This window comes from Biomphalaria glabrata, chromosome 14 (genome assembly GCF_947242115.1).
Source record: "Biomphalaria glabrata chromosome 14, xgBioGlab47.1, whole genome shotgun sequence".
Taxonomy (NCBI): Eukaryota; Metazoa; Mollusca; class Gastropoda; family Planorbidae; genus Biomphalaria; species Biomphalaria glabrata.
Window position 1 is genome coordinate 37,218,243 of NC_074724.1, and position 26,665 is coordinate 37,244,907.

At 35.7% G+C, this 26,665-nt stretch overlaps 1 protein-coding gene and 1 long non-coding RNA gene across 22 annotated transcripts in view; one reads left to right on the plus strand and one right to left on the minus strand.

The window, feature by feature from the left end:
• The window catches only part of LOC129922794 (probable phosphorylase b kinase regulatory subunit beta), a 35,844-nt gene extending 33,931 nt beyond the window's left edge, over positions 1-1,913 (minus strand). For 11 of the 15 annotated variants that reach the window (XR_008774673.1, XR_008774671.1, XR_008774672.1 and 8 more), the window contains exon 1: positions 1,414-1,739. The gene's annotated coding sequence lies outside the window, so the exon portion shown is untranslated. The other 4 variants (XR_008774664.1, XR_008774665.1, XR_008774666.1 and 1 more) reach the window with 4 other exon arrangements.
• Positions 1,914-2,019: 106 nt separating this feature from the next.
• On the plus strand, positions 2,020-26,652 carry LOC129922796 (uncharacterized). 7 transcript variants are annotated; one of them, XR_008774679.1, is made up of 10 exons: positions 2,020-2,167; positions 14,661-14,716; positions 15,042-15,259; positions 16,037-16,204; positions 16,971-17,141; positions 17,347-17,502; positions 19,637-19,725; positions 20,043-20,289; positions 25,301-25,432; positions 25,566-26,652. It is a non-coding gene; the product is annotated as an uncharacterized LOC129922796 (long non-coding RNA). The 7 variants fall into 7 exon arrangements; XR_008774681.1 differs by lacking the exon at positions 2,020-2,167 and adding an exon at positions 13,063-13,195; XR_008774680.1 differs by lacking the exon at positions 2,020-2,167 and adding an exon at positions 13,790-14,408.
• The last annotated feature ends 13 nt before the right edge of the window (positions 26,653-26,665 follow it).

Sequence of the window (26,665 nt, forward strand, 5' to 3'; positions counted from 1 at the left end):
AGTTTTATACTTTACTTTTATTTAGTAGTAAACCTTTTGGAGTGCAACTTGAACCAGTATTGTGATGGTGATGATTTTTACCAAAAAGCAATACTAAAAAAAATTGCTAGAAAATATACCAAGAAAAGGCCTAGCATGGTGGATGAATATTGGATTTAGATCTGCCATTTCTGTTGTTTTCATTTATTTTAGGCTTAGTTCTATAGGAATCTACAAAGGTGTAAAGATAAAAGCATAGATCTAGTCAACCTTGATCTACATTCACTTCAGGACCTAGCCCTATAGTCTAAGGCTAAGGCCTAAGCAAGGCAATACTAGATCTAAGTCTAAATGCTAATAATGTCCAAGTCTGCTTCATCCTATGCTAAATCTTGATCAAGATCTTCATTATTACAATTCATAGAAGTATAAATAAAACAATAAAGCTTCTTCAGTAGTAAACATTGTGGGTGTGTCTTGGACAAGCATAGCCATGATGTTGTAGATTTTTACAGATAAAGAATACTAAAAAAAAAAAAAAAGAAAATGGGGAAAAATGCCCACAGACGCCACAGTGGATGATTATTTGATGTAGATCTACCATTTCCTTTCTTTTTATTTACCATAAGCTTAGATTGGCTTAGATCTAGAGATATATCTAGATTGACTAGATCTAGAGTCCAAGTCTATAGATAAAAGTATCACAAAAGCTTAGATCTAGTCAATCTCGATCTACAGACTACACCTGACCTACTGACAATAATAGATTTAGATCTAGTATCTAGATCTAAATACTAATAATATAGATATAAAAATATAAATACGCTAAATTTAGACCTACCTGGATCTAATCTATATATCTCGATCAAATTCTTCATTATTACTATTTATTTGTGATAAATTTTAGAATAATTATAAAGTTTCTTCAGTAGTCAACATTGTGGGTGTGTCTTGGAAAAGCGTAGTCATGGCGACGTTTTTTTACATTGTAAAAAAAGTAATAAATAAATGTCTAAATAAAGCCGAAAGCTTCTCATTTCTATGTAAACAAAGGATGAAGAACTCTTTTATAAAGTAAAAATAGTTCCACTGTTGTTAGTTAAAAATTTTAATTTAAAAATGCAACGAAACAAAGGTAGGGTAAGAACGTCTATTATGGGATAGACGTTCCGTGCGTTTAGGGCGGACAGACCGTCTATGGGATAGACGCTCCGCACTCATTGAGTTAACATTCTATATGGGATCTAATTCGTATGGTATACTTAAGTCTAAAGGTACACTAACCCCTAACCCTAACAAATGGAAACATTTACATGCTGGTTTTCTAAAAATAACGATAGTCCAACAACATGGACGAAATCCGGGGGTAGCGATATTCTATGTAGACTACTAAATAAAATTACAATATAACATAAAAAAGTATTATGTAATTACCTGCAGCCATACATAAACACATGGTGTAGAACCAGACACAAACAGGGAGTGGAGACGACGTAGGTCCAGTAACATACGGGAGATGCCGGTCGAATCAACAGTGACCATGTTGGTCTGCCTTGTCATGCGCGGACACAAGGTACCATTTAGGGGGAAGGGTCACGTGGATATCGGGGTGGCCGGTGTTTCCTGATAAGATATCCACTCCACTACACATATATAGATCTATACATGCACGAACTGTGTCAAACTCTGCCACTCCAGAATATAAGGCTTAATCAGTCACACAAAATTCTGCCCCATCTCAAAACGAAATCAAAGCCAGTGACTCACCTGTCCTCCCGACTCATTGTCTTCCGAGACATGAGGAGCCATATTTAGATTCTAGATCTAGAATCTAATTATAACTTAAAATGCACGTGATTTGTTGGAGACACGGGGAAAAAGTTTGACCTAGATCTACTTTTAGTGAAAGCAAACGTGTACCTAGATCTAAATCTAGATCTAGATACTTAATATAGAGCGGCTCATTTTGCTGTTTCAATCAATTAATTTTGTGTGTGTAGGCCTATAAATTAGCGTGCTTCTAAAAAAAAAAAAAAAAATTAGCGTGCTTCGTATTTTGGATACTTCAAAAATATTGGATTTTTGTTGATATAGATCTAGATCTAGCCGATTCTAGCCATTATACTTTATATGCCTACCTTAATAACATGGATTTTTTGGAACAGTTTGGATTATTTAATACGCAAAGGTAAGGCACTTTTTTTAAAAAGAAGAAAATAGATTACCCGACAAAATGATACATGATAATCTGATGATGATACTGATAGTACTTTAATTTAGTAACATAATAAATGATAGATGAATAGATCTAAGATTCTAAGAGATGTACCATTAGTTTAGTATTACTAGTATTAGTAATATGAGTATGGCAGTGAATGTCAGTGTACACTGACTACGTTGATATGTTCCCATTCCATGTTATCATGATCAGAATACCCCTTCTTTTCTGTGTTTTTTAAAATTATAATAAACGTACCTCATTTTAACGAACAATCTAACACTTTTTTTAAAGCCCGTCAGCCTCTCTTAGATTGAAAGTGCATGACCCTCTCTCTCTCTCTGTTTTGCTCAATGGAACAATTTTTTTTTACCTGCGCATTGTAATTTCTCCCACTCATTAAACTTTTGACTTGATTTGGAAAGATCAGTTTCATATATAATGGGCCTCCGACACATACACGCTCTCATATTTTGGGCCTGTTAATTTTAGTAGCACTTATTTAGGCCTACTTATCTGCTGCTCACCCCCACCACCAACAAAATGTTGGTCCTTCGTACACATTCCCTTTCCCATTTCTTTATTTCACTTGATATTTTGTTTTCTAAATAAAATGTTTGTTTGTAAAATGTTTTACATGTTTCGGATGTTCCTTCAAAGTTGAAGATAGTTTACTTCCTAGTCCAAACCTCCCTCAGGACGACGGAGATTGGGAGCGGATTTGAACCCTCGACCATCGATAAATCCGAACGACAGTCCAGCGCGCAAACCGCACGACCAGGCAGCCATTCAAAAAGCAATATCAATTCGGTTTTATTCATTGTAATCGTTTATTTGACCCCATTTGAATGTAGCGAAATGACAATAGATCTAGATTATTACTCAGCACTGGCTGCCTAAACATCGTTTCCATCCTTACGCAGTGTAACGCAGGATGGTTGGGAATGGAGACAGGCTGGGCTTGAACCGTGACCTCCGTGCCGCTTGAACCCGGAACCAATAAAACCAACAAAAATCTATTCTTTATCCGATAACGTTTATTACTCACAGAGTCGCCTCTTCTGTCTAGAGCAGGCATGTCAAACTCGGCGTTCGGAGGCCGCATACCACTTTGCGTGCGGCCCGCTTAGCCACCTAAAAATTATCGAAATAATGTTAAACTGTTACGCTGGAAAATAAGAGATGACAAGCTACTTGAATTGAAAAATAGTATTTGTTAAACTGAACAACGAGAGTGAGTTGCAGTGAAAGCAATTTAAGCTACAATTTGTCAAATTTAATTGCAAGCCATAGTACAACATTTAGTGAATGTGATTGTATGAAGGAGTGTTGTTAAAGCCGAAGTAATTTGTCCAGAAAAGGTGAAAGCATTCACAGAAATAGCGTTAACTAGGAACACTGTGGCAGATAGAATAAATGACATGTCAGTCAGATTGCGTGAACAATTAAAGATTTTGAATTATTTTTATTGGCTCTCCATGAGTCAACTGATGTAACGGGTGTAGCACAGTTGGTTATATTCATAAGGCCTGTGACAGCGTAAGACGCAATCATCTTCTTTTTTGAAGTAACGTCTGTATTATATAAGATAAGACAGGAATTTTGAGATACATGAGGTGCTACTTTAGCTCTGTTCTATGCATAACACCACAACAAGCGCGGATGTTTTGAGAAATAACAGGGATTGATATGACAGTACAATTTACTTGCTAGCTAGTCTAACAACGAATGGGGCACCAAACATGAAATGAAATGGTTTCGATGCAAAGTTACTTGCAAAAAAAAAAAAAGAGAGACTGGTGCTAAGTTTAAATGTCCTCATTTGCAGTGCGTCATTCACCAAAAAACATTCAGCGCAAAGAAATTAAAGTTCCAACATGTCATAAGACCGGTTTCAGTCACTCTTAATTTTATTCATGCCCGTAGTTTAAATCATCGCCGATTTTCAATGTTTCTGGATGGCATGGGACACGAATTGGATTGTGTTCTCTACTACACAGAAGTCCACTGGCTCTCATGTCATAAAGTATTGAAGAGATCTTTTTTGCACTGCGTGAGGAAATTGTATAGTTTCTGAACATGAAAGGTGAACCTGTTGAAGATTTTCAAACTGACTAATGGGTCACAACTGCGTGTAATCATGTGAAGTGCTTACTAGCAAAATTACGACTGTGGATAAACCAAATATGAAGAGGAAATCTTGTTCACTTCTCAACGTGTCAGGAACTAAACAGATTAAATACGGCTACAACATTTGGTAAATATGTCTTACACCTGGAATCGTTAGTAGATGCTTTCAATGACCGTTTTCGTGACTTCGTTCCGTACGAGCAAGAATTTTCGTTGTTTGTATCTCCATTTTCATTTGATTCTGAAATTGCTGCTGGTAATGTGCAACTAGAGCTGATAGAATAGCAGATTCTTTGTTGAAATCGAAGTATATAGAATTGGCTGTGCCAAACTTTTACAGTTATTTACCCTGAATGGTATGTTGAATTGCGGAAATTTGCAGCCAGAATTCTTGCTGTTTGCAAGCACTTATCTCTGTGAGCAGTTCTTTGCCATAATGAAAGCTACAAAAGCACCTCACCGTTTGAGATTATCTCATCAATATTTGTCATCAGTGATGAAATTATCAGTAAAAAAAAAATAATTCAACATGACATTAATAAGCTTGTATCCTATAAAAGATGTCAAGCATCAGAACATAGAAAATAATGCGTAATCATATTTTTAATTACCAAATAGTACTACACATTTAGCTGTCTAAGGGACAGGTATGCCATTAATTATTGTATTCCATTGTATTGTTTCTAATTTACATAAAACTAGTAGGCTGTTTTGCTGTTTTGTTTTTGGCTGTGGCCCCTCAGGTCATAGTAAGTTTTTATGCGGCCCATACACCTTAACGAGTTTGACATGCTTGGTCTAGAGTCTAGAGGATCTAATCTATTCAAGTGCTATTTGAGATGTTAACTTTAGTTAGAGTATTCGGTTAAATGTGTACATAAAAGAGCGGGGGTAGATATATAGCCTAATAGAGGAAGACCACAAAGAGGTTTAGTAGCGTTGCAAGGTAGCCTACGAGTGGGCCCAGGTATAAGAATATCTTGGTTATCACCGCCTCCCCCAATAAGACGAATGTAGTGTGTGACAAAAAAATTGAATGTATTGGTGCATTTACCAAAAGACATTTTAATGCAGTAGCAGTGTAGCCCCTTTTTTAAGATAAGGTAAGATAATTTTATTGATCCAATCAAATGTAAATGTAAATTCAGTTTGACTACAATTGACAACCTCAGCGTAACTACTTTACAAAAACAAAATGGATGAAAAATTCGAACAGCATTCACTCATGAAACACATACACATTCACAACCAGCGCTTTATGAGTTTGACTTCTATGTACTTTAAAATAAGTAGGGCTAATTATATCAATTACGTTTGTTTCAATTAGGATTCCAGTAATAGTGTCTTTAAAGTCATGTTTGTACAATTTCTTAACAGAATTAAACGACTTAAAAAATGAAATGTTTCAAATGAATAAAGAAATGTTTTATGAGTTCTATTTCCCAGTATACACATTTACATTCCTTAAACACTTCTAGGTGTAAAACTATTAAGCATTGCTACAAACTAGTATCTGATTCGACGTTCATTATTTTAACAGTAATTAAATCTAACATTAATCTAATAACATTTTTCTGGCCTTCTTAGAAGAAATGTCAGTAACTAGTGCATTTGTCTGTTTCTCACCAAGTGAAGCCAACCTGCTCTTTGTCATACAAATTTTTAAATAACTTTTGTTCAATCGAAATGAAACTAGGCTTTTAACGACGAAAACGTTTTGACATTTTTGATGCCCATGAAATCTGTCGCGTATTTCAGAAACAATGACATCAATAGTTCGTTTGGATACGTTGATGTTGATACGAATCTTGGAATTTTTTCTTCTTGTAATTAGTGGCAGGCTCATCAAATTGTCTTTTAACCTTCTGCAATTGTGTAAAGCAAAAAAAAAATTATTAACAGCCCAGCTACTTCAGCAGCCTCTTTTTTTTTTACACTTTGAAAGTCATTTTTTAATAATTTACTTCAGTCAAGAGCCTCTTGAGTTGACTATCTGATGTATGTATTTCTCGCTGCTCGCTATCCAACATTTTTGACACAACATTGATTGCTCTTACAATATTGTGCTAGACAATAGGCAGAACAATATCATAGAATGTTTCTTGTTGTCATCAAAGTGCTGAAGCTCGTTCAGACCTGCCTACCGTTACGCAAAATGCGTATTCGTTACGCAAAATCTCCCAAAAATGACCGCCAGTACGCAAATACGCATTTAACCCGTCGCGTTACGCATTTCGTATGCATTTTTGTTCTCCTCTCTAGACTAGCTTACAAGCGGTCACGGAGGTCACGCTAAGCCCACCTGTGGGGAGAGGGGCGAAACAGAAAAGGTGGGGTGAACACAATGTGCCCAGATCTATACGTTGATTGGTACTTAATAGCAATTAGATGTCTAGAAATGAAGAACGCGAGAGTGAGGGAGTGGCGGGTTGGTACCAGGTTGGTACCGTCAGTTAGCTGATTCACCAACGTGACTTTTGTTTTTGTGTAAGTTCATGAGTAGAAATTAATTATGTTGGTGCATTCCTGATTCTCGTATTCATTTGTATAGAAAAAAAAATCGAAGAGCTATCGATTAAAAACACATTGAGTGACATTGTAGATATCTAGTCTAGATCTAGAATCTAGATCTAGAATCTAGATAACTTGTTATACAGGAATAGATCTAGCTCGAGTCTAGCTAGTCATTACGTTATGATTCTCTACATTAATATTAGTACATTACCCTACAAACTAGTTATAGTATGATTTAGAATTTAGATTGACTAGATCTAGATCGATAACATCTACTACCATCTAGTCTAGATCTAGACTAGATTCTTAGTCTTAGTATAGAATAGATCAAGTATGAAGGTAGGCCTACGAAAGTTTGGAGTAGACCTAGAATCCTAGATCTACGTTTGTAGCGGACCCACGGCATCGGTAACACTTTTGAGCCCAGATCTAGAGTAGATTATATTCATTATATAGACATAGATCCAGATCTAGTCTAGATATCATCTCTATTGATCTAGATTTAGATTGTAGATCTAATCATGACATCTAATATTATATATATATATATATGACAAAATAGAGGATCACGTAAGTGTTACGCATTCTGGTGCCAAAATACGCATTTTGACCGTACGTGTTACGCATTTGGACTTTTTTTGGTAGGCAGGTCTGCTCGTTAAGTACAGTTCTCTATTTATCAAACACAGCTGAAAGTCAGTTAAGATCTTTCAACTATTTGATGTGTAAGTGCTTTTTAAAATTTTATTTTAAATACAGGAAAAAAAAAGAAAAAAATTGAGCTTAAAGAAAATTGAATAATAAGCAAAGAGGGGGCGCGACGGCTGAGTGGTTAAGCGCTTGGCTTTCTGGGTGTCACGTCACGTGTGTCCATTAACGCACGACGTGTCCAAATAATGTCAACATTGGCAAGAGTGCAATGGGTCAGAAATAAGGGGAAGTAATTATAAAGAAATTTCTTAAGCCGCCACGACAAAAGGGGCGCAGACAACTGGTTCGATGACATCGAGGTAACTCCAGCTTCCCATGGCCTCAATGTTGCATGCCGGTGAAAATGTCTGTTTTGGTAGCATTTATGCGAACAACGGGTAGTGAACCTAGCCTCTCTGTTGTAATAGGCCTATTTATCCATACGTGCCCCTTCTTTTTATTTGTGTGTGTGGGGGGGGGAAAGGAGGAAGCGGGACAACAATCCAAGGTTCCTGGGATTTCGAGTGTGTATCTGAATCTCATGGAGCTCACGGTTAGCTAAACTCTTTTATTAAAAATAAACTTGGTTGGGAAGACTGCCCATTCTTTTTAAGTAAATTACCATACAAAGAGAAACTTAAGGCCTTTATTTGTTACAGTGATTGATATTAATGTATGTATAGTGAATATATTCGGATGAATTAATAAAGAGACCAACAACAGCGTTCTAAGACCAGTAGATGACATGTCCAATCACATACTAATTAACATTGGTTTGGTGGAGGTGTCGCATGATCTCGAGTTGGCCCCGCTACGAAGTCCTTCATAAATCACAGACTTTATTATCTTGAACAGTGTAGCGATGCGTTGATTGGAATCAAAATGAAAAAAAGTAGCAGAAAATAAGTAAGATAAATAGCAACCATTGCTGGAGATGTGCGCAAAAAATGTAGTAAAATTATATTTTGAAATATTGCCAATAAGAATAATCTTCGTTTAATTTGAACTTTCTAGAATGACATGTAGAGACAATGTTTCATTAGCCTCTTCCTCATAATTTATAAGAATCAGAACTTTCTAAAATGCATATAGATATTTTATTTTTAAATATATTTACATTTATAGGTGGCCCACCTGATTTCTTTAGGTGTCCGCGGGCCGCTTAAAAGACTCCTCGGGCCGCTTGTGGCCCGCGGATTGTAATTTGCCCACCCCTGAGCTAGTTTAATCCGACCAGATATTTTGAATAATAATCAACTGGTCCCTCGCTACTGTTTAATATGTCTATTACGAATTATTCTATGACAATTGTTGACGCAGCGTGGCAAAACAATAATGATTAATAACAGTCCTGTGGTAGAATTATATTTTGCGCATGAGTATTAGATTATTTTACAAACGAATCAATCGTTCTATCAGCATCTCTGCTTTACATCGCCATTCAGAGAAGTAGACTCCACAACACACAGATATCAGCCTTGTTATTAATCGCTCACATTTTATGATTAATTATTACGTTTAACATTGACAGTAGTATTTCGTGTTTGTTACATTGTTTTTCGCACGCCCATCTAACCGTTAGATTATGGATACATATTTGAAGCGTAAGCTGACATTTGAAGAAGAGCAAGAGTGTAATGGAAATAGTGACAGTGAGCTGAGACACGATGACGTAAGAGAGGCCATACAGCCTAGGGCAAAATGACGTAAATATGCATCTGAATATTGGATTTCTACCGTACAAAGGCAACAGCCGCAATGTGTCATATGTCTCGGTGCGTTATCGTACGAAAGTTTGATATATCAGCAGCTTTAGAAATATACTGTTTGGCCATTCTAAGACTAAGACTAGTATAATTAGGTTGCCTGCTGTGCAGCGCCCCGGAAGTGGTCGGGGTCTTCTAACACCGTAAGGCTTGTAAGAGTTGCAGAACTGACAAGACCACTGGCTTAGCGTGTTCAATCCATGACCTCCGTGTCGAAGGAGCCGTTCAATCCGGCTTAACCTAGATCAGTGGTTCCCAAACTTTTTTTGTCTCGTAGACCCCTTGCCATGTTTTCTGGTTTTCGGTAGACCCCCTGCTTAACTTATACTGCAATTTTGCAATTCACCAACAACATTTTTTATAAGTAATTTCTAACAGTTGTAAGTCGAAGGGTAAATACGTAATTTAACGCTAGTTAGTATATCTTTTATATTGATAAAATTCAAATTAAAATAAACCAAAATAACAATTGATATGTATTACTGGAACCACCAAGCATGTTGGAAACGTGTGTTGTTTGTCGCAGGTTCATCATCCGTTGCTACGGATATTATGTTTCATAAAGGAATTTGTTGTACTATAAAGTAGTCATTCAAACATTAAATATTAATTAATTGATTAATTAATTGGTCTTAAAGTGTCACAGTAAAAGTTTTCGTAAGAAGCAGTTTCTCGTGTATTTCATATTTCAAGCCTGGCTCAAATATTGGGTTCGCGGAACTATTTTCACAATCTGGAGAAGGGGCGAAGGTGAGAAACTGTCGTCTAAATCAGTAAGCGTTGGGCGGGAGGGTCTCATTAGTCTGGGCTTGCAACCCACCTAGCAGAAGGAAAACTGAATTCAAACTTGCCTTGCAGATATAGGCCTACCCAAACATGGGAAATGTTTCGTCAAGCCGGTGACCTTTTGGCAGTTAGCTGCACACAGCGCTACATCCTGCCAGAGCCTGCGAGGCCGCTAATCCCAAACTGTTTATCTCGTTTGCAAAGAATTACATTATAGGCTTTTAATGTTATAACTCACACCACTAATGTGCCCTTAAACTGTATTGTTGCTTAAATAAATTCATTTAATACTATCAAATTTAGGTTTGTGTTAAAACAAGTTTTTAAAACTACTTTAACAGTAGGTAAAATCAGTGTTTTATCTTTAATGTTTTCGCTATTAGGCTATAAGTAAACAAATCGTGTAAGACGCTCACAAACCATCATCTTCTCTCTCAGTCTCATGTTGAAGAGAGATGTTGTGAGTCTATTTTGAACTTTTTCTTTGAGAACCTTTTTTTTTTCAAACCTTTATCTTTTTATCAGGGTGACATCATCTCAAATGATCCTCCAACGTAATTGGTTTCATATCGTCATAAGAAGCCACTTAGGCAACCTCTTGTTTGATAAAGAAGGAATGAATCCTAGTTTAAAATAGTCAACGCTGTACAATCTACATTTCTTTTTGAACATTCGGGCGTGTCAATCTTCGTGGTTTTGATTCCGTAGACTGTGGTAATTACGTTTCCAATAAGTTAAACAATCAGTTGTCAACTATTTTAAGTTTCGGAAATTTTCGCTCCAGCCTTGTGTCCTTGACATCAAATGTGACAGTTAACTTTCATCGCCTTTGTGGGCAGTCTTCTTAGCCACTCAAGTGGAACCCTGCTCTTAGCATGTGTGTGTTGACCCGACGTTTTAGATTTGCAAAGAAAGTGTGTCTCTAAGGTGCAAAACATTTAACGACAATATGAAACAAAACTTAAAAAAAAAAAGACTGGTGTCTAGGTTTTTCTTGGTTCAGGCCGCAAGGAAAAGATTTCTAGGTTCATAAATGGGAGATTTGGGGAATTTTTATAGCAACAAGAAAATACGAGCGGCGATATTATGTGCTACCGAGCAATTCACGATAAGAGCCATTTTCCGGCGAATGGGTTAAAGTGTTTGCTGGCAGTTGTGGGGAAAATGTGGCTTGAAGTAAGAATGCAGTTAAAACAATGACAAGGCGAGTTTGAAAAAAAAAAAAGGGGGGGGGGGTATCGCTTTAAAATTTACGAATATAGCATAGCAACTCCGCTCTTGGTATTTGTTCGCGGTATATGTCAGGATTCCGTGTAAATATTTTGACTCACAATGACCCCCCGACCAAACTGCTTTGCTGCTAACAGCTAAACAAGAGACCTTGGAGAGGGCGTAATTTTACTGAGGCCATATGTTCCATGAGGAAGACAAAAGGATAATGTTGAATTAGTTATGAATGAATGAGGGGGCAGAAAGATTCCTCTGAACATTTAATACGATGACTGTTCAAAGTGAAGAATGATCTGTAAATAATGTGACAAGAGATTGCAACACACATTCATATCATTTATAGTACAAGTGCGAGTCGTGCGTATCTCAGTAATACTATCACTTAATTAACATGGACCCGTATTACGTCGCCTGTTGGTCAAGCCTCAACATTGCTAGCTGAGCGATATTTCCACTCTGGCTCTCTGAACCAGCACCTAGCAGTTCTTGCAAACGGAATGAATTATTTACACAGCGACGAGCCGAGGCGAGCAGTTAAACAACGAAGTTCAACACCAAGCCCCAAAGACGGGAAAAAGAAGGACGTCATCAAACACACAGCAACCAAGAGGGGTCACCAAATTGCGTGCACACACACACATACACAAAATTCGTTCTCACAGAATACAGCCTATGCATCAGCGACAAAATGTAGAACTTAGCCGACATGAGGAGCCATCACTGGCGAGGACCTGCTCCAGTAAGTTCAGTCATCATAAAGATTTATATGGCTCCTAAGCTGAAAAAAGAAGATTGGCCATCAGAAATAGACCTTTTTATCTCTTGCACTTGAAATGAGATTGTAACATTTTAACTTTGAGTGTGTCCATGAAATCTGTCATTAATTAATAATTTACATGCATTTATCACATCAAATCATCATTAGATTTAATTCCATTTTAATTCTGTGTGGCTCTTACTTTAACAAGCTATGCACAAGTTATGTCGTCGTGTTGAAATTGTGTAACTTAAGGTCACTATGATCCCGCGGTGGTATGTGTTGTTCACATCTGACAAAGAGAATTGCCTACTCGATATCGGACTTTTTGTTTTCACTTGCAATAACGTTTTGGTCTTAGCTTAGGTTACTACAATCGAGTTGTTCCATTGCAAGTCAAGTCTAGGTCAGTGATCAATGCTGGGGGTGAAAATAAAAGTGGGTTCCAGAGAGAGAGAGAAGAAAGGAAAGAGAATGATAGCGATCCGTTCCGGTTCAGTGTAACACAGTGATGCCCAAAATACGGCCCGCGGGCCAGATTCGGCCCGCGACCTGGTTCCATCCGGCCCGCCGAAAAGTCGACATAAAGTGCAGAAATGTATCTTGACCTACACTATGGCCCTCACTTTTTATCTGATTGGTTGCTATCATGTCAATTGTTCTTTTATGAAATGGGACTCTGTATGTAAAATCTACCAGAAAAGGTGAACTTCCCTTTTTTTTTTTTTATCGGAACATGATAATACGCTTACATATTTGTTTTATACAAAAAGTTTAGCTATTTAAACTAACACCATAAAGTCGGCATTATGAAACAAATATTCCGGCATTCTTGTTAAAAAAAAGGGATAAACTTCAAATGTGCTATAGATGAATGTAAGTACTAGATACACTGGTTTCTAATCAAATAGTTTCAGGTCAATTTCATTTCTTTTTTTACTTTTTTTTTGTGGCCCGCGACGCGAGTGTCGGAAATAAAATGGCCCGCAGGTCGAATTAGGTTGGGCATCACTGGTGTAACAGATACTGGTATTGACTGCCAAAAATAGGTGGATGGTTGAAATGCGTCCAGTTTATTAGAAGTTTAAAAGGAGAGAATGTTCCGGCATAACTAGACAGTCACAGGTCGGTGTGTAATACTAGTTAAAAGATATTTACACTAATTAATTATTGCATAGGCTAACCAGCTATAAGCCTGCCCCCTGTAGAATGAAAGTTTTCAATGATATGTTTTTGGAAAGTAATATTGTCTCCTAAATTACGTGGCATTGTTGTGTCCTAGTTGAGTTAGAGAGTATGTTAGCTTTGGTAGATTATATTGTGTATTGTTTTTAGCGACGGTTAAAGGAGTGACAGTGACGTAGTCAGACAGACGAATAACGCAGGAGAATAGGCGAACAAGGAAGAACGATGTGGCGATAGCTTAGAACATGGTTGATTAGAATTAGAGATATTTAAATAACGACGGATAAGTAGACAAGACAGGCATCCCAAGTGTTAATGATTGCATCATTTATAGTAGTTGAAAGTCTTGAGTACGTTCATCTTATTAATTGTAATGTTCTTTGGCTAATGTACAATAGTTGATGAAATAGTAGTGGATTTGCATAACACCCAACATGCCAGAACAGCATGTGTGGATTCGGAGGAGTCTCTATCTAAGGGGAGGAGGACCACCACTAGGGAGCAAAATATCGATATTTAAAATTAAAAATCGAACTTTTTTTTATTTCATTATTTGAAAGTTTATCCATTTATCTACAAGTTTTGAACATTGAAATATGTAATTTTTAACTTTAAATATTGTTTTTAGTCATTTTTCTAGAGCATGTATAATGTTTATTTCATCTAATTCCGAATCTACATGTAAATAATACCCTTGGTAACGCATCGAATACTTTTGAGTAGTCATATTCGACCTAGGCATATTTGGCATCAATGAAACCGTCGTTTCCTACACTTTCCTAAAATAACCGTATCTCCGAAATAATATAAATAGCGTTTCGGCTTTGAACGGAAACCCGTGGTCACCGAGAGTGTAAAATATATTTATTTATAGATTCTAGTATCTTATTATTTCCGACAAAATGATTGGTCGGCATTGGGCTTCCGCCCCTATCGACATTAGTTTGAACATAAACAAAACATGGTTGTTTACGTTTCATTGATGATATAGTTTTAGATGCTCTACCTGTCGACTTATTATTCAACTTCTAAATCTAGATCTAGCATGAAAACTAAAAAGAATAGACCTTAGTCTAGATTCGTCATTCTAGATCTAGACATTATAAGACTATTAGCCGGCAGGCTAGGCTGAGATGAGGCCCTATCGACACCGGTATTATTATTGATAATTTCAAATTTGATTATTCATTCATATTCCCATCCACTAGATCTAGATCTAAACAAAAACATCCTTACCACATGATAACTGGTGCCTCTCAATCAAGTAGGCCTAAAGCCTATCAAAGCTTGCAATACACATGTGATCTAGATCTAGCTGGATTATCAACAGTTTCACTACTTAGCTACAAGATCTGATCTAGATCTAGACTAGATAATAACTAATACTAATTTTCTTCTCTACAAGTTCTAGTCTAGTTACCACTTTGACATTCACTTTGGAAACAAGACTCAACTACCCAGGTAAAATAATTTTTATTATTGAAATATATCTAGATCTAACTATTCTAACTTTCGATATAAATGTTATCACTATTGTAGAAAAAACAAACATCAACAATGGATCTATTTTTTTTTTTACTGTACATAGGACTGGGCTAATTCTAGACTATATTATACAATACAATACTTAAGTTAAATTTCTGGATATAGATAAATAAAAAAAGAAATCACATTGTATTTCTTTGATATTATTAAAACTAACTTATATTTTTTTTTTTTAGAAAAACTATTTAAAAAAAATAATTCATCTGACTTTACAATCTTTTTTTTAATTTTTATTTTAAAGGTTCTTCGGCATTGATGCAATCAACTGAAATTTTATGGAAAAGATCAGGGCAGAAGTTTACACAGAGATAAACAACCTTGTCTGATGGAAACACCAGGTTGTTTTTGAGAGTTTTATTAACAGATCTGAGCCCAGGTATTGTCGTAAAACAGAACAATTCGTCGGCCTTACAGGTTTCGAACTACTTGGTTCTCTCCGCAGCCATGTTTTATTCTGAAGTAAGGATAGGTAGAATTGATTTACCTTGCGTTTAATGTTTTCAAACCCAATTCAATACTTAAATGATCCAGCGATAAACACAAAAATAAATGACTTGTACGAATAGAATAGCGACTTACATTTAAGTATTATCCTTGAATAAATAAAACACAATGATGATAATAATCCACCATAGCTGGGCCTGTCTTAGATAAGTAGAGTCCCTAGGCGATGTGATTTGGTGGCCCCAAATAAAATAGAGGCTAGTCTCAAACTAAACTTTCCAAAGACAGAGAGATATTACTTTCTTTAGTCTAGTCTTGTAATCGTTCTCATCTCTTAAATGATTTCCACTACCGGTAGCCTACTTCCACCACACCTTGGCCTTTGATGATAAGTTATCAGCGGCATGGTCATAATTATTCTAATCGTTCTCCTCTCTCAAAAGATTTCCACTACTTTCACCACACTTTTGCCTTTGATCATTACGTCATGTATATCCCTTACAACCACAAGAAGCCCTCTAGCTAAGTACACACCCAGATGTACAACTCATCAAGAATGTGAAGTGGAAGAGGAAACACTATAAACGCATTTATAACATGTCAAAAAAATATTTAAAAGCATTTAAAATAATCATATTTATATATTAGATGAAATGAGGGCTTAAAGCCAAAGCCTTAACTGCACATTTAAACAATGAATAACAAAAAAATATTTAATTAGGGATGAAATTATCGGTCACCATTTTTTGTACCGGTATGTTATTCATTATTTATTATTTCTTTATGTTGCAGATTCCTTAAATAAGCCAACATGTGAGATAAATGGTTGAAGCAATGAAAAGAGGGAAAGGATGGACCCCTGATGGGTATGACTTTGTGGACAGCACACATTTTATTGATGCAAACTTTGATGATATAATGAAAAATCTGAAACCCTCAGCTATTCCTACAATATTTCAGGTGATACTTAATGTAGAAAATGTTAATTTTAGACTTCTATGTGAGTTTGAATTGGTTTTACATTTAACTATTTTAAAAAAAATGACTGCTCATGTATCCCACTATAGTATTTGAAGCAAAGTAGAAATAACAGCAAGTATTTTCAGTATTGTCTAAATAAATGTTTGACTAGTATAATGAAATAACAACTGACATGAACTGATCTAGACTGACTTTAACTTACTTTTATCTATCCCTTAGTTTGTAAGACCGTTGCGGCACCATGCAAGATTTGTCAATCATCTTTCTCCATTCCTCTCTGTCTTTTGCCTTAGTTAGAACCTCTTTCAATGGATGTACCGTCCATTCTTTTATGTTGTCCTCCCATCGCTTTCTCTGTCTGCCTCTTCTTCTTTTTCCTGGTACTGTTCCCTGGTCTTTGCAAACCCCTAAGAGGCATTCAATATGGTAAATCAAAATGCACTGTTAGATTTAATATATTATTGTACTTATGTATATTTTATACATTTAGTGATATTGATATTCATATCTTGGACTTCAACTAAACAACAAAATGAATTCCAATTGTATATGTGATATTTTATTTTTTGTCATATTTTCATTATTAATTAAATCACTATCTGTATTTTTTCTGTCAATGCTATAGAATTAGAGATATACTTATGGTATCTGAATGAAAGCTTGCTTATCTAATTTTAATATATACTCCAGAATTTACTGTTATGCCTGAAAGGATTTTGTATTGCTAACAATTATTATTTTTCAGTGTCATAACGATGCAGCTTCCTGGCCAGTTAAAAAGAAGGAAAAATAAAGTCTTAAGGTGAAAGAAGAAATTGTACAATTCAAAGAGACTTCTGATATATTATAAAAAGAAAGTTCAATGTTTATGAGAGGAGTTATAGAAAAGCCAACCTCACCTAAAACAGTTATGATGGTAAATGTAAAATTTACTCGATAGTTTAGTGATAAGAATATATAATAATTTGCATAATAATCATTGATAAATTATTCATGTCCATGTGGCACTCTTTTTATTTGTTTGGCAATAGTTATAGATAACATTTAGATCAACTGGTCTAAGATGGATTCCAATTTAACATTTAATATATGATTTTTAAAAATATATTTATGCTTTTCAGATTTATCTTTACATCTGTTTGAGGAGCCTACAGGAAATGCAAATTATACAGATGAAAAAATATCCTTCACAATAACATTGCACTTTTACAGTCCTAATGTGTACGAGTTTCTTTCTACCACGTTTAACCTGCCTTCAACCAGAACACTAAGAAGATGTATGTGTTGCTCATTAGTATTTGTCTTTTATAATTCTATGATATAATTGGATGAACACCAGGGATGAACAAATGCATGTTGTGATGGATCACCTGGGACGAACAAATGCATGCTGTAATGAATCACCAGGGATGAACAAATGTATGCTGTGATGAATCACCAGGGATGAACATATACTTGTCTAGAATCTCTTGAAACTTGAGGCTCTAGGAAATTATAATAATTATAAGAAGAATTACAATATTAGAGCAAAGGTTTATTTTAGCTCATATTATTAAAAAAGTAAGTTCCCCTTTCAGACCATAATGTCTATAGTGCAAAAGATGTAAAGGTCATCTGTTTCTGTGGCCTATGGTTAGCTAAAGTCATGTGACCAGCACAATAGCCGTCATTACTTTTCCCCAACTAATGTCAGGTACCCATTAGATCTGGGTTGACTTACTTACTTAGACTTAGGTCCTCCCGCGCCGTTCGGCGCATTGGGCGTCAAGCTGTCTCCATAATGATCTGTCACTGGCAATGTCTGAAGCCTCCTCCCACCTGGTGTCCACTGTTCTGAGGTCCTCCATGAAGGTGTGTCACCAGGTAATACAAGGACGTCCCTGTTTGCGCTTTCCTCGTTTTGGCTTCCATGTTATCGCAACTCTTGGTGTGCGTAATTCATTTTGACGTAGAACATGTCCTGCAAACCTCATGCGACGCTCAGTCACAACCTCACTAAGTGTTCGACTCCCAGTTCGGCATAGGATTTCCTTGTTTGAGATCCGGTCTGTGTAACTGACTCCCAAAATCCGTCTCAGCCATCTTTGTTGAGCCACATTTAGTCTTTTCTCAATTTTGACAGATGACTTCCAGGTCTCACATGCATATGTAGCGGTTGGAATGACGATTGTGTTGAGAAGGTGTATTTTTGTCTCGAGTCCAATGGCTTGGCTAGTCCAAATAAGCTGCAGCCTTTGGAAAATGCTCCCTGCCTTTCCTATTCTGCATGCTACATCATGGTAAGCATCTCCATCATTTGTTATGATGCTGCCAAGGTACGTGAACTTGTCCAGCTCTTCAAGCTTTGACTCGCCAAGTCTGACGGGGATACCCTTTGCCTTATATCATACTCGCATAATTTTAGTCTTATCCAAGTTTATGCAGAGGCCAATTTTGGGTGCCTCTCTGTCTAGGCTCTCCGTCATTTCTTGAATGCATTTATTTGTAGCCCCGAGTAGTGCAACATCATCAGCAAAGTCCAAGTCCGTCAATCGGAGTTGTTCATGCCATGGAATACCAAAGGCAGTCTGGTTCATTGCTCTCCTCATTATGTAGTCGATGGCTAGGAGGAAAAGGAAGGGAGATAAGATGCACCCCTGTTTCACACCTGTCTCGATTGTAAAAAACTCTGTTGTTCCCTCTTCTGTTTTAATGCAGCAACTAGACTGACTGTAAAGGTGTCGTAGGATCTGGACGAATTTTTCTGGGATACCGTATTCTCTAACTATTTTCCATAGCGTTTGATAGTGTCCACCGAGAATCACTATGGAAAATAGTTAGAGGGGTTGACTAAGAGGGGCCTTAAAGATCCTGAAAGTAAAAATTTCAGTCTTCTAGGATTTGAACCTGGGACCTGTGTTCATAAGCCAAGTGCTTTACCACTCCCCACTGTGCCTCTCATATTATTAGTTAGGCTTTAAAAATTTCTTCATTGGAACTGAAAACTTGGTGATTCAAAGATATAACTATACTTGTTTAATTAGTTAATTAAAGTGTTTCATTTTCACTTTGTTTATTATCTTCTGTAGATTATTCATTATTGAGTAGGTCTATTTAGGAAAAAAATCCACTAGATTCAACCAATTCAGTGAAGCATTTCATGACACTTTTAGCTATTATACAAATCAACTTACTTGCACCTGGTTAGAAACAGAAGTAAGCCACCAATTTCCTTCCTATTGCATGAAGGGCTAAGGATTCTTGGCCAAGGCGTAATATTTTAATCATGATGATATGAAGGATTTGAACACAGGTTATTATAATAACAACATTAGTGTAAGTCAAGTTTACTTAAGCCAACTTATGTGAAAAGTATCTTAATCTAGTTATTATTCCATAGGATGTTGGCAAGTTTACCTTCATCTATTTCAGTCATGATTGCCTTTATATGTGGACAAATAAGCCTATACAGTATTTCCAAGAATGAGAACTTTGCAGGGTAGAGTCATTTGACTTACAAGGTGAAGGTTTTTTATATTTAATTTATGGATGTTTTTTTTGCAAAGCAAAATAACTTCAGGTTGTATAGACATACTCAAAAGAAAGAAATTTTTCTGCAAGTGACCTTAAAACTTAAAATAAATAAATTATGGCTTTTATTGGTAGTTTTTAAAGTTAAATACTTTGAAAGCTGATCACTAGTTAAGATGTTTAAGTTTACAAGATGATATATTAAATTAGCTAGATGATATTAAATTTACTAGATTTTACAGGAATTAATTTATTCCCAAATGTACTTAAAAATATTTTATTTGCTGACCAAAGACTTTATTTTCAGCCTCTTAGAGACCACTGGGACATAGTTCTGGGCTGCCTTTGGTATGGGGAACTCTCAGGCACCAGCTATTAAAGAAGAAACAAATAGCAGTCAGGTTAATGGTGACTCAGAGATAAGAGACAGTGTGCTGCTGAAAGTCATTGAGGTGGTTGGCTACGTTTTGTATGGAGTATGGAGTTTACATTCTTGATGCTGTCTTGGTCCTGATCAACTTGTTCATTGCTATGATGAATTTGAAGACATTTAGGTTTGTTTCATGTTATGTTAATCATTAAGTTAAAACTATTTATATATCCCATTTCATTCAAATACTCTTTACCTATCAATTCATCGGAGAGGACCTTTTTGTAGTTTGTTTTACATGTTAATTCAGGTTTGATGATTATTACATCCTAGTCCAAACCTCCTGCAGGAGGCAGGGTTTGAACATATCAGTAGGACAGTATAGAGTGTATGCTTCATTAATAGAAAATCATCCAAAGTTGTGGGGTGAAAGTCTCTGATGATTAAATATAACATCTATCTATTTCCTTTAGAAGTGTTCAGTGCATTTATGAAAAAAAAAAAGATTCCTCTGAACCTTTGCACTGTTATCAGCAGTAGAAATCTTGGCTAGCATGGACATGTTCATGGAATGCCACAAGGTTGACTTCCTCAAGACATTTTGTATGGTGATCTATTAGAAGTCAGGAGAGCCTTGGGTCACCCTTTACTTCTAACTATCTCAACATTTCAGCACTACTTCTAACTATCTCAACATGCCAATTTTGGATGAAGGAATGATTCCTTGCCAAGGCTGATTTGTTACAAAGCAATATATAAAAATCCAAACCTATCAAAGTGGTAATCAAAACTATGGCTTATGAAGCAAATAATAATAATGGCAATGTCATTGCCATATCAGCATAGAAATTCAACACAGGCAAAACAAAGAATGTGATTCCTGAATTGATATGTCGTTCTTAGCTTTGTTCTAAGGCTGTTAGCCACTTGATAAACAAAAATAATATTGTGTACATGGACAGATTTTATAACAGTCCCACTGTTTGACACTTTAGCCAATGATTATGGAATATTTGCTGATGGAACTGCAATGGCTTTAAAAAACTGACAAAGTTGAAGAAAAAGCAGAGAAGTCAATCTGAATTGATCTATCATGGCAATAGAGTAAGTCTTATTCTGGATGGAGAAATGACCCATTCATCTGTTCACACCACAATCCAGGCAATATTCTTATTCCATATGCTAGGCCAAATTCCTACAAGTGCTCTTTCTTCCCTAGTTTGAATATAGAATTGGCTGCCTGAATCAGCCAGGAAAACCAGTGACTTAGTAGAGTTTAATTCACTAATTAACATTCATGACTAGATTGACACATGAAATGCATAGAACATAATTATATTCTTTTTTGAAGCAACATCAGCAATCTATAAGATATGAGGCCTTGTTAGGATGGACCAAAAAGCCATTCATTTTAGTTTTTCATCCAACACAAATGGGGACCCTAAAAAAGAAGAACTAAAGATGGAATATCTGTGGATGTGCTAAAACCATTGCTCTTTATTGACTTCACCAAATACATGGTTTTGATGTCAACAACCAGGTTTGCAAAGATAGCTCTTTCATCCTTTTCAAAAGAAAAGATAAACTGGGTACTTTATATTATAAACAACTCTTGACAAAAAATTGAAACATATTTGGAAAATTGGTAGGCCAGTGATTCCACTTTCACATGGATAAGCAATTGTGGAAAAATGATTTTCTATTAAGAACTAGAGAATTGCAACTTGGCAGAGGAAACACTGGATTCGGAGAATCGTCATAGACAGCTTTTAAGGATTCTCAAAACTTAGTGACTTTGTTATTAGACCAAAAAGTTTTATTCTGCTGGAAATGTTCATGGAAGATGTACTCTGTATTTGATGAGCCGAGAAAGAAATGTGAATAAGACCAAAGGGGAGTAAAGAGAACCAACAGTAGAGATGATGTAGTGATGCAACTGAACAATAGATAATGAGTCCTCTATTTGGGAACCCTCAACTCAAAAAAAACATTATTAAGAAACTAGAATACACAAGATAGAGCAGTGAGATTCCGAACTAACAAATATTCACATTTGATTATAGTTAGACCTCTAGTAAAATTATTAAATTTAGAGATCCTTCAGGACAGAAGACTTCAAAAGTAAAGTAGCAATTATACAAAAAACATTAAACTATAAACTTCAAATAGAAAAACAAAACTTAAAAAAATACTTAGAAAGACACAAAGATAAAGGAACATTCCTCATCCCATATGCTAGAAGAAATTTATACTCCTTCTTCCCTAGTGCTATTAGAGCATGGAATGGGTTGCCTGAGTCAGCTAGAAAAAACATGTGAATTGGCAGAGTTTAAGTCATTGATTAACTTGCATGACTAGATTGACCCTTGAGACACCCGTAGGATGTAATAATCTTGGATAAGAAGATGAGATACTGCAAAAAGATGGCAATAGACTGGGGGCTGTGAAAGCTCTTAGTTTATCTCATTTGCCAATGAACAGTCTAAGAAAGAGTGAAGGAAGGAGAGTCCAAATCAGTGGAAAGAGTCTGAATTTAAAAACATGGGTTTAATTGTTTAGATTGGTTTATATTTGTATCAAACTGGTTGTTATTATTTTGATTTTGTTGAATTTTCTGTTTTAACTTGATGATTTCTCACTTTGATATTGTTTGTAATATTCTTCACCTATCTCTTAGTATGTTGGGGCATCTTACAAGATTTGTTTTGGGGTGTTATTCAGGAAGTCTAACTTGCATCTGGTCACAGCTAGGTCCAAGGTTTGAGTCCTCCTTAAGACTTATCTTTGTATTACTACAGTTTCTTCACCTTCTTCTCCCTGGGTGCTGCTATTATGTTTGATGTCATGTTTATTTCATCAATAGTCAAAGTAAGAAGTATTTGGGCCTGATATTGATTAGTTCTATACCTACTATTACTTAGTCATAGTAAAAAGTATTTGGACTTAATAGTGTTTAGTTTTGTTTCACTTTCAAATAGAATAGTTACTTATTCAAATTCATTTGTTAAGGTGTGAAAGAGTTGAAAAAAACATGTAAATCTATTTTTTTTAATGCTTTTGATATAGTGCATAGTTCATGCTTAGAGCATACTTATTTTGCTATGGCCCAATCTCCTTTTGTTGACTATTGGAGGAAGGGAACACATGGGAGGTTTACATGCTGTCTTTGGGCTTTCAGAAAACAACTCTGCTCGAGTCAGGATTAAAAATCGAGCCCCCATGGTAAGTGGCTAAGCTGTAGCCAAGCAGTGTAGGCCCGCCTCTCAGCCACACATGCCACAAATTTTGTGAATGAAAATGGGAAAATGGAACCTGCATCTGACAATGTTATTATAGAAACTCTTTTAGAAAATACTTTTTACTATGACTATGGGTGGCTGCCTGGATGTGCAGAAAATGCACGCTGGACTGTTGTTTGGAGTTGTTGATGGTCCTGAATTCATACCTTGCCCTTCCCTATCATCCTCTGAGATGTTTGGATGAGGAAATTAATTATCTTCAACTTTGAAGGAACATTTGAAACATGTAAAACATTTTACAAACTATCATCTCTATTTTAAAAATGGCCTCGTTCTTAAATAGGGCACTTGCTAACATTGGATACTGAAGAAGTTACAGTGCTACTACTGCAGCCTTGAGGTCAAATCACAGTATAGAATGCAATTTTTAATTAGGGCTTCAGGATGTTTCCAACCATGAGTTATGGATACATGGATGGCTGCCTGGTTGTGCGGTTTGCGCACTGAACTGTCGTTCAGATTTGTCAAGGGTTCAAACCCTGCCCACTCCCATCCCCCGTCGTCCTGCGGGAGGTTTGGACTAGGAAGTAAACTATCTTCAACTCTGAAGGAACATCCGAAACAATGTAAAACATTTTACAAAAACATTAACATCATTTTGGGATATTATCTTTCCTGAACAAAAAATCCTTATTCTATTAATTTTTTACTGTTTGGCTTAAAAGTTTTTAGGATAAGAAGAGCTGAGTCTGAATCTGGGACTATCAAGTTGACCACCGTTTCTGAAAGTTAATTTAATTTTTTATTTAACTTACATTGTGATACCATGCAGTGTTAACTTGATGTGAATAGAACTGATGTAGGTCAGTGAGTTCAGCAATACAAACTTAACCAGCAGAAATAACTGGAATATAATGGCAAAGTTCCCCTTTCAGACCTTGCGATCTACAGTGTCAAGGCTCTTTTTCTTCTCTAATATATGTATGTGTACTTCAATGCTGATTACTAAATGTACCCAATTCCTGGCAATACCTTAACGACACATATAACGACAGAATAAAGTGTTGAGGAGATGGAGTGTTGAGGAGATAGAGCATTGAGGAGATGGAGCATTGAAGAGATGGAGTGTTGAGGAGATAGAGCGTTGAGGAGATGGAGTGTTGAGGAGATGGAGCGTTGAGGAGATGGAGCATTGAGGAGATGGAGTGTTGAGGAGATGGAGTATAGAGATGGAGTGTTGAGGAGATGGAGTATTGAGATGGAGTGTTGAGGAGATGGAGTATTGATATGGAGTGTTGAGGAGATGAAGTATAGAGATGAAGTGTTGAGATGGTGTGTTGAGGAGATGGAGTGTTGAGATGGAGTATTGAGATGGAGTATTGAGATGGAGTGTTGAGGAGATGGAGTATTGAGATGGAGTGTTGAGGAGATGGAGTATTGAGATGGAGTGTTGAGGAGATGGAGTATTTAAGGAAACAGGAAACTTGTTCTATTCTAAAGTCACTAAAAGAAAGCCTTTACATTTATTTTGTTTAGTTTTGTAATTATTTTTTCTCTTTTGTTAGAAAAATTTGAACAGAATTTTTTAAATACTCATTTGGGAATCAACAGTGAAATTTGGTGAAATTTATTAACCGGCATATAGGCTAATTGATTCATACTATTTGATATCTATCTTGTAATTTTTTGCTTTCCTCTGCTATGCTGTTTTTTTTATTTACACATTTTATCTTATATTGTTTGAGATCTATCTGTGATCTATATTATCTTGTTTAAGATCTATCTGATCTAATTTGTGATCTATCTTGTTTGAGATCTAAATGATCTAATTTGTGATCTATATTATCTTTTTATGAGATCATTATTTTCATATTTGAGATCTCTTAGCTTTTGCAAATAGAATTTCAAGAGATGATGATATTTATATTAAGCCCTTCTTGCATTTATTTCTTCCAGAATGTCCAAAAGATTAGTCAGCTAAGGAGCCTAAAATGTTAGCCTGTTTACAAATATGAGATCTTCCTTGACTACACAAGTACCTTACAAAAGAAGGCTACTCACTTGTGTTTGGATATGTCAGCTGTTTTGGTAATAAATCAAGTGTTGTTTTTTTCTACTATCTCTAATGTTTGTAGGTTCTAAAGTTAGAAAGTGTTGTTTTTTAAGGCCACATTGCCTGTCAATTCTGTTTAGTTTTTATTTATTCTTTTTTTTTATACAGTCCCTGTGGCCCTTTTCAAGCATGACAGATACTATTCTAAGCAGCTTTTTTCTCTGGAAATTATTCAACCACAGAAGCTGTGAGGGATATCTGAAATCCATTGCTTACTTGTCTAGAAAGACTTCCATCGATTGAGTGATAAAAGATTAAGTGTACACAACTTTTAGTATAACACTTAACATTTTGATGCTCAAGACAATACTGTTCATGACTGGTTTATTTTTCTTTATGCTGAGAGTGTCCAAGAAAGATAAGGTCAAAGGTTAATTGGACAAACAATAAACTTTGTCTTTGAATCTGAAATTGTAGAACTTGTAGAGAAAAAAAACAACTTAGTGTTGTTGTTAATTTACCAGGTACCTACTATTCATTTACTTTGACTGTTGACTTTAAGTTAGAAATTAAGGAAAGATTTCTTTGAGCTATATTTGTCAATGACCATAGGCATTAAGAGAGTTGACACCTCATTTTACTTTTCAACAAGATGATGTCTTAAAAAAATTAAGAGCTTTTGATGGAATTCTGTGGTTGAATAACATAAGTAAAGTTAATCACAGGATTCCATCAAAATCATTGCAATTTGAACATTGTTGGTAGTGTCAATGTTATTAAGTTTTTTAGTTCTTGGTGTTACTACATTATTCATTTTCTAGTGACCAGGCAGTGTTTTATACCATGAATGAATATGTTGTAAGAGGTTTAAGGTATACCACTCAATCAATAATATCTTTGACAATAAAATATTTTGATCAAGTTTATATTTTTGGAACAGAATATGCTAATGTGTTAAATGTACATTTTTCTTTTTTTTTATGGAATAACAACTGATTTATCCCTTTGTATCTTTCTACAGTAGATGCACTGTCATACTACATAGAAATTTTAAAAAATTATAATAACTTCTAATCAAATTGTCTCGCTTTTAAAATTAAATATCTAAATGAATCATGCTACTTTGATTCTACATAATCTACAGGACTACCAATGTACATTAGTTTTGAACAAAAAGTTGCTAACTTTAAATAATTGATTAACTCATTTTGATATTTATGTATACCTTGTAATAAAAGTGGCATTCATTTTACAATTTCATAAGTTTT